This window comes from Colobus angolensis, unplaced genomic scaffold, assembly GCF_000951035.1.
Source record: "Colobus angolensis palliatus isolate OR3802 unplaced genomic scaffold, Cang.pa_1.0 Scaffold71, whole genome shotgun sequence".
NCBI classification, from domain to species: domain Eukaryota; kingdom Metazoa; phylum Chordata; class Mammalia; order Primates; family Cercopithecidae; genus Colobus; species Colobus angolensis.
The window spans coordinates 4,459,177-4,468,347 of record NW_012120821.1 but is presented as its reverse complement, the minus strand read 5'-3'; positions in this window follow the sequence as shown (position 1 = coordinate 4,468,347).

Below are 9,171 nucleotides of genomic sequence, written 5' to 3'. Positions count from 1 at the left end.
AACCGGGTATACTGGGTTAGAACCTCAGTCAGTTTAGGGTAGAGGTTAGGATAACCTGGAGGTCATGCCAAGTTAAGTCATAGGCCTGACAAAGGGATCTAAATTCCTTTATGTATATGGTAGGATTAGCTGAGAAATCTCCTAAACGCTTCTCAATTTTGGAAAGATCGGCCAATGAAAAAGGAACATGTACTCTGACTACCCCCTCCGCCCCAGCCACCTCTGGCAAAGGTGCTAACACTGTAGGAGGGTGTGGGCAGAGATAGGAGACTCAAGACAGCCAGTTGGGGGCCCCGAAGGAGGCACGGGACCAAGTGGATTACTAGTAGATAAGGAGGAGGAAGGAGGAGTCTGGATGGGGGAGGAGGAGGAGTCTGGGCAGGAAGGGAGGGGGTGGAGAGAGCGGGGACAGAAGGAGGAGTATGGGGACGAGAGCCTAAGGCCCAAAAGCCTTGTATGTAATTAATTTCGGACCACTTGCCTAGCCGCTGGCAGAAACTGCTGAGGTCAATCACCCACAGTGAAAAAGAAAATTAACCGCTTCCTCCTAAGGTCTTGTTCAAGCTGTAAGGTTTTTAAATTGGCTAGGAGGCACCCTAAGGGGGTGCTCTTTGGAAATTTGGACTGGGGGTTTCCCATTTGTTTCCTCTTTACCGACACAATGGACACAATGGAAATGGAAGTGGATCTCTGCCTGGCTTCAAAGCGTCCTTTGGAACCAGCAGAGACAAACTGGAGGCTCTTGAAGCCAAAGTGGAGATTACCTTCAGGCGACGTCTCCGTCCTGAATGGGTCTCCCGAGCCACATGGTAGCTCCCAAGCCACTTGGTGGCTCAAAATGGACCTCGGACCTGTGCAGGACTTTTGGCCGAGGGAGGTAAAGAGGAGACAAGGGCACTTACCCCAGAGAGGCCATGAGGAGAGTGAGGGAAGCGGGTCTCAGGTCCTGGTCTGTCTGCAGTGTGGGAGCAGGAGGAGGTTCCTCAACCCCTAGAGGCCTGAGGAGGGGTCTCCTCCCGGGTCTTCGGCACCAACTGATTTGTTTTTCTAAGACCACCAGAGCGAGCACAAAAGAACCAGCAAGTAGGCAAAGGTCAGGAGCAAAACTGCAAGTTTATTTTGGTAACCTAAGGTGTGGGGAAGAAGTCTGTCAGCCTCCGGCAAAGAAGGCCGACAGAGTCCCCCCGCCGTGGGGCTCTCGGGCGGGGTTCCTGCATCCCGACTTCAGTGGGGCTGGAGGAAGACCGCGTGGCTCACTGGTGGAGAGCAGCTTTTCTAGGAGTGGGAGGGCAATAGGCGGGGCACGGGCGTGTCGGGGGCGTTCCGCAGGTGTGACCAGGTAAATCTTGGTCTCTTCGGATTGACGTCACCTGGTGCATGCCCAGTTGGTCTGCACCTTCCCGGGTCGCCGGCTGCATTTTCGCGCGCGCGGGAAATGTTGGGAGGGGGGAAAAGTTTGGGGGGGGGATGAAGAACCCGGAAGTGCACCATCTTGCCTCCGTTCGTCCAAACACACACCTTCCTCTACTAACTTTTATCATCTTTTACTGTATCCTATATCAATAAATCCTAGCCTCTCCCCTTCCTTTTCTTTCCTTCCACTATCTTCTGTGGGAACTCATATTTAACATTAGCACACTTCTCCTTTTTCCTGGGATACTTCCTCTATGTCTTGATGTTCACTGAACCTTTATAGCATTCACTATATAGCATTCACTATATAGCATTCACTGAATGCTTTATAGTTATAGCATGCTTTAGAACTTTCTAGTTTTTAAAGTTTTTATAGGTCTTTTCTTTTTATTTACATTAATACTAGACTTCTCAAGGCCTTGACATTTGGTATTCCCTCTACTGAGGACTTCTTTCTATATGCTAAGATCCAGGAAGACAGGGATCATCTACTTTTGAGGGGTGGACACCTCAGATAGATATTTGCCACAGTGCTAAGGATATTGTGCACAGTAGGCTCTCTTATGTGTTGAAGTAACTAGTGAGTGAGTGGGTGAATGAATACATTAATTAAAAGTGTATTCTACATTTACTGTTCATATTTTCTCACCTTCTTTCAATATGCAAACATTACATAGTTTGCCTGTCTTTTCCATAGGAATGGATTTTTCAAAAATTTGAAAATGACTTTGTGATCATCAAATTTATAAATTCAGGAGTCACTTTTCATAACTCATCATGATAATTTTTCTGGCCTTTTTTGTCACCTTCTTCTTTTCTTATCATTATATTCTTCAAAGGAAAAAAAAATGCTTCCATTAATTCCTGTCTTTTATTTTGTTGGAATAAAGTGATTCCTAAAATTCTTACGACCACATTTTATGCTTTGCTTTGGTGACTTAGCATTATGTTAGCTTGTGTTAATTATAGTTACATATACATTCTTATTTTCCATGTTATATTATAGATTCCATGTGGTTAAAAACTGCTAATATTTATAGAACAGTAACAGGCATTATTCTGAGTACTATATACATAATAACGTAGTCCTTGTACCTTTGTAAATTGGGTATATTATTGTCATTGTTTCTATTTTAGAAAGGAGGAAACTGAGACCAAGAAAAATAAGTGCCTAAGGTCATTCAGTTAGTAAATGGCAGAGCCAGGAGTCCAGCACAACGTTTGAATTAAAGCTCTATGTGCTATCCTCTACCAGATGTTAGCCTTTCACAGCATGACCTGCATTTTATGTCTCTGTGTATCCTCAGTATCTAGCTTGGTGCATGAGATATAGTGGGTACTTAGTAAAATTTTGGAGGAGAATTCTTTATATAGATCTCTTATTTTACCTCTTTGGAAACTGAGGATCACTTAGGCATACTCAGGCAGAATCAGGATTAAAACCAAATCGCTATACTTCTTAGAATTTCTTTTCACTGCCTTTAGAGCATTGCAGAAACACAGGATATTAATTTTATAATCAATAACCTTCACTTGATGTGAACCTACTAACAAATCCTTAATATGTTATAATTCAATGAGCATTTTTTTACAATTTTAATTCTGCTTACATGTGTCTCTGTTTAAATCTGGAGTTGAGGTTTGATTTCTGGTGCAAGTGCCTATTCACAAATTAGCTGAATGACCTTGAACAAGTCTCCTTACCTTTCTGAGTCTAATACGTTATGTGTATGAATTGGCTTAAAGTCTCTGAATTTCTTCCAACTGAAACCCTCATATTTATTTTCAATTTTGTATTTTTAGTAAACTAATATGGATTTCTTAATTGAATTATTAATTTAACTAACATTTGTTGAATGCCTACTATGTGCAGGAGATTGTAGACCACTTCCAAAGTTAGGAAGACAGAAGGAGAAAATGAACATATTTATTTCATTAGCAGGCTGCATGCATTTCTCAGAATATCTCCTGATATTCATTTGAAGAAAATAGAGCCAAATTTATTGCACCCCTCTGAGATATCTGCGATTCCAGATTCTCCCTGGACTTTAGATATTTATGACTTTAATTATTTTTCCAAATAGATTCATCCCTTTGTATAATGCAACTCATTTTCTATGATAATAATTATTTTGTTAAATTTTATGTATACAATTGTCTTAATAGTTTATTTATCCCGTGGTGTCATGTAGCTGTGTACATAAAAATAAGCCGTAGGTGTTGCAGGAAGAAGCCCAGTTGTAAGGAATGGGTTTGAAGTGTGTTTCTGCAGAGTTCCAGGTTCCAGACTGCATCTGCAATGTAAGAGTTCTTTAGTAATTTCCATTAGAGAGATGGCTCTTTTATCTGCCCTGTTTTTGTAGATGTGGGTAATACTGGTTGACTCCTGTCATGTTTCAGAGCAACAACTTTATAATTTGCCTGCTCTTTAAATTTTCTGACCTCAGTTACACATGTAGCATCCTTAATTTAGGCATTAATATTGCTCTAAGAAATAGAGCAGGAATTTATATCCCAGCCTGACCAACTTCAATCCATTAGCCTTTGTTCTAAATGTTCATATTCCATTTTAAGCCTTAATTCTTTCAATATAAATCTTGTTTTCAACCATTCGCTAAAGTTTCTATTGAAGTCAGCTTTATGAACCTACACTCCACTTACTAAGATATAATTTTACATATGAAATATAAATGTGTTTTATAATATTAAAGTATATATAATAAAATCAATGTTATTTTATTCCAAGTTTTAGCTTGAATGTTTAAGTAGTTGCATATGGAAAATGCTTCAATTTCTCAAAATGGTTTTGGAAGTAATTTTCCCATGGGCATGCTTTTTTGAGTATTCATTTTCTGTTTAGGAATAGAAAGATAAAATGTTCTCATTTATGCACAGATAATTACAATATTCATATAACCTTTTAGAAGTCTTTATTATTATTTTCTTTAAGTTTCTGTATTTATTAAATTTTATATCAGCCTAAGCATAGGGAATTCTTCCAGCTTGTACTTAAACTAATTTTTGAAAGAAAGCATCATAATGTATACCTTATATTGCATAGTATTTATAAAACTACATTTATTACAACCTTGCAGACAAATGTGTTTAGTGCTTGTTGGAATGTTTTTCATGGTTTGGATTGATTATTCAGCTCTGATTTATGGTAGCTTTTCCTCTTCACATCTGTGGATGCTTCTCTACCAGTAACAAGGAAAATTGTGTAACTACAATATTTACCGTGAAAATATGATTTCTCAGCCTTTCTTTTATATAACAAATTTGAGGGTCTATTTTCTTTTAAATATTATCTATTATAATAATTTGTAGCTTGTTATGTATGTACTGTCTGTGTTCTGTCAACAAAAATATATAAACAGAACTTTTTTTCTCATTACCTAATTCAGGATGTTCAAAGGAAAATAGTACAGGACAGTGCTTGGATTTGAGTTATGGAGACAAAATACCTGGGTTCAAATCGTACTTCTGTGATTTCCAAACTCTGATCTTGGGACATGTTAATTAACATCTCTAAGCCTGAATTTTCTCATTTGTAAAATGGAGTGATCACTTAGCACATATGCAACATTGTTTTTAAAAGTTTTCTAGTAATTAACACATTGAATCCTCACAACAACCTTTTGAGGATGTTCAATTATTACATTAATTTTACAGATGCAAATTAAAGCACAGAGAGGTTAAGTAGCTTGCTCAAGGTCTTATAGGGCTGTTGAGAGGATTAAAACCTTATAGAGTAACTCACAGTGATCAACAAACAACACTGAAGAAAAGCATTTTCTCAAAAAGTCAGGAAGATCCCTTGACCACATTTTGGGGTGTTTTCAATAATAGGTAAAAAGAGTACAGGTTGTTCTCTGCTCTCAAGATAATTACTTCATTGTTTGGGTTTAAAGTTCTGGAAATTTGACAGGGACTAGTCAGGCTCATTTTATAGATGAATCAGAGATCTTGCCAGGTTAAATGACTTGGCAAAGGCTTCAGAGAAAAAGAGTGTCAGTTCAAAGACTTACATCCACATTTTCTATCTAAACTATGGGCTTATTTTCTGTGTTGCTCCTCACATGGCTATCAGCTTGTTTTTGGCAATTTATTTTTTGGAAATAAAAATAAATTGAGGTTGGAAACCTCAAAGGTCAAGGAGGCGTGGCTTGTTTTGTCTACTTCCCACGAAATAGTGAAGACAAACTTCCGTCATGCCAGAGTTACAACTTTTGGCAAGACAAAAAAAAAGTGATTTGTATTTTTACATTGTCCCCCTGTAAACACATTTTATATTTGGTTAAAATAATGCAAAATTGTTTCTTTAGTTGCTTTTCTTTATTAGGAGATATGAAAGCTCTATTTTATTAATTTTTTGAATTGTCTAATCAAATTACACAAATTAACCTTTTCATTGGGTAACTACTATATGAAACTTAAATACTAGATAATGACTCTCAGACAAAGTGTTAGACAAATTAGCTAACAATGATCACATCCAGGATAGGCAAATTTTTCAGAAGGCAAGAAAAAATTCAAGGATCCATTTTTTTTTATTTGTTGTCATTTGCTTTATGGACTGAAGTGAAGACAACAGTTGTACTTTAAAACTCAAAACAAAACATAACCCAGAAATTTAGATGTCCCAGGAGCATTCCTATTTACTCAAGTCCAAAGTTGTTACTCAAACTTTAAATATTACGAAGTATCCCGGGAATGGTGAATGTCATGATTAACATGACAACTGGTAATTATGTGTGGCATGTATACCCAACAGTTACCTGAATCCCCAAACCAGCCACACCTTTACCCATTGAGTTGGTGGATTTATTTTAACCTTTTCTTTTGTGTTCATTTCTATTCTCTGCTTGACAGTAATCTTCCCCTTTTCTGTTACTTTCTCAGAGTGCCAAGATGTAGATACTTATAGTCTTAATGAGATTGTCATAAGTACTGTAAGGGATGGAGATACTAGGTGAGATTAAAGTAATTCAGCCAAAGTGGATCCTTCCCTATTCTACGACAAAATATCAAACTAAATTGCTTGGACTTTGAGGATTTTTATAGTGTTTTTCTTTAACTCTTTTGCTTGACACTTAATGTTTTTATCCAGTATGAAAAGATTCATTTTTATTTTTCTGAATATTATAATTGAACATATATTTATCAAACGTGGGGAAAGTAGCATACTCTTAGGTGAACTCTTTGGGCTCTGAAGCCAACTTATCTGTGTTTGCATGTCAGTTTTGTGACTTACTGTTAGCAGTGCAAGAGATCAGAGCTACCCTGAGTTACTGGCAGCATGTCTATGCTGGTCTGCAGCAACTTCAGCCCTTGCCCATTCAGAAGAAATAATTCTACTGAGGGGCATAAAGCAGAAAAAGAGACCAAGGCAAGTTTCAGAGCAAGAGTGGAAGTTTATTTAATAAGGCTTTAGAACAAGAAAGAAAGGAAAGTTACTTGGAAGAGATCCAAGAAGACCCCTGAAGGTAAAAGAGAGCATGTAATCCTAGGGCTTTATAGGCTCACCACTTTTCCATGGCTCTTTTCTTAGGGTGGACTTCCCATATGTGCAGTGCCCTCCTTATCCTTGGGAACTGAGCATGAGCAGTGTGTTTAGGAAGTTGTATGCATGCCCATCTGAAGCTTTCTGCCTTCTTCCAGTGGGGTACACCCAGAAGTTCATACTTTGCCATTTAGTCTCTTAGTGCACATGCCCAGGAAGTTTTTTCCTCCCTGGCATCTGCATTCAATTAACATTTTGATGTTAAGAGCTGTGGATTATCAGGAAACGGCCTCTCCTGGTGCCCTGGGTGGGTAGCTAAATATCATTTTAGAGAGGCAGTGTGATAATTGTCAAAGCATCACCTGATATTGCTAGTGGGTAAGGGGAGAGCCCTCTCCTGCCCCATTCATGCCAGTCTAACTACCTGCAATGAATGTTACCACATTGCACTGGACAAATTACTTGCCTTTTCTGTGCCACAATTCTTTCCTCTGCAAAAGGGCTTGAGGGGATGGATACCCCATTTTTCATGATGTAATTATTATGTATTGCATGCCTGTATCAAAACAGCTCATGTATCCCATAAATATACACACCTAATATGTACCCACAAAAATTAAAAAATAAAAAAATTGTAAAAAACAAAACAAAAAAGGAGAGCATATCATATACTGCAAAAAGTCATGAAGATTAGATGAGTCAATATGTGCAAAGTGCTTAGCATAGTACCTGGCATAAAACAAGGGAAGGTTTTTTTTATTAGTATTGCTTTCATTGGCATAAATGACCACCGAGGTTGAAATTTTTTTCCTAACCATTTCTATTTCTTCTATGAATTTTGTTCATATACTATTTTTATTGATGTGTTTATCTTTTTCTTATTGATTCCTCAAAGCTATGTATACATGTGTGTGATTTATTAAATGCCATAAATGTGACAAGTATTCAAAAGAATTACAGTTAATAAGTATTGACCAAGCATGTGCAATGTTTGAGACACTGTGCAAAGTGCTGTGTAGAATAGAAAAGTGAATGAATGAATGGATGGAATGCTCCCTTTCCTTCGTGGTTTTTAACACAGCAGAAGAAAAAGGAAATATCCAAAATAATTACTCTGTGCAACATGGCATAATAGAGTTTTTTATATTTGTGCTTTTGGTATATTGGTAAGGGAGAGACTGATTCAGATTGGAATCATCCCAAAGGCTTTTTTGGAAGAGTTTCACTTAAGATTGGATTGAATAATGGGCACAGTTTTGAGAACAGAGATGGGGTAGACTCAGGAATTCTAGTGGGATAGAGTAACAGGAGGAAACAGAGAGGAAATAGAATACTCATTTAAATATTTTTTAAAATCTTTTATCTGTTTGTGACACTGGTTTTCTACAAGGCAAAGTAAAACATCATAGTCACTGCCCTTTTAGAGCTTTGAATTATGAGAAAAAACATGAATTGTATGTGACATAAGACTAATTCAGGAATTTAAGCTAGTGGTGTAAATGATCCATTGAATGATGTAATTTATATATAAAGGCTAAACTAAATATACAGGATTGTCAAAAAATACAGTAATGACAACCTCTGTTTGTCAGCATTGAATGGAAAAGGTAGATTGTGGCAATTCTAAGGCATGAAAATTCTTGAGGCATCACAAATGAGATTGTGCTGCAAATTAACAAGGGCAGATTTGGAAGAAACCAATCTGTGATCCTTGATACATTTGAATAAACAGTTTTAGCCTGTGCACTATTGACATTTTGGATCAGATAAATCTTTGTGGTGAGGCCTGACTTGTGCATTCCAGGAAGTTTTGCAGTATCCCCGACCTCCACATTCATTAGATGATAGTAGCACCCCCATCCCCTAGGGATGAATACAAATATCTTTAGACATTGTGAAATGTCCCTTGGGGGACAAAATTGCCCCAGGTTGAGAACCACTGGAACAAACTATATAATTATTACTTTACTTTATATATGTTTTTACTGTTTAATCATATTTTGGGGAAATATGTTATGCTTTTAAACTAATTATAACATCAATGCCTAACACTTATTGAACATTAACATTTTTATGGTAAATAAAATCTAAAATAAAATAAAAAGCAATGGCAACAAAAGCCAAAGTTGACAAATGGGATCTAATTAATTTAAAGAACTTCTGCACAGCAAAAGAAACTACCATCAGAGTGAACAGGCAACCTACAGAATGGGAGAAAATTTTTGCAATCTACTCATTTGACAAAGGGCTAATAT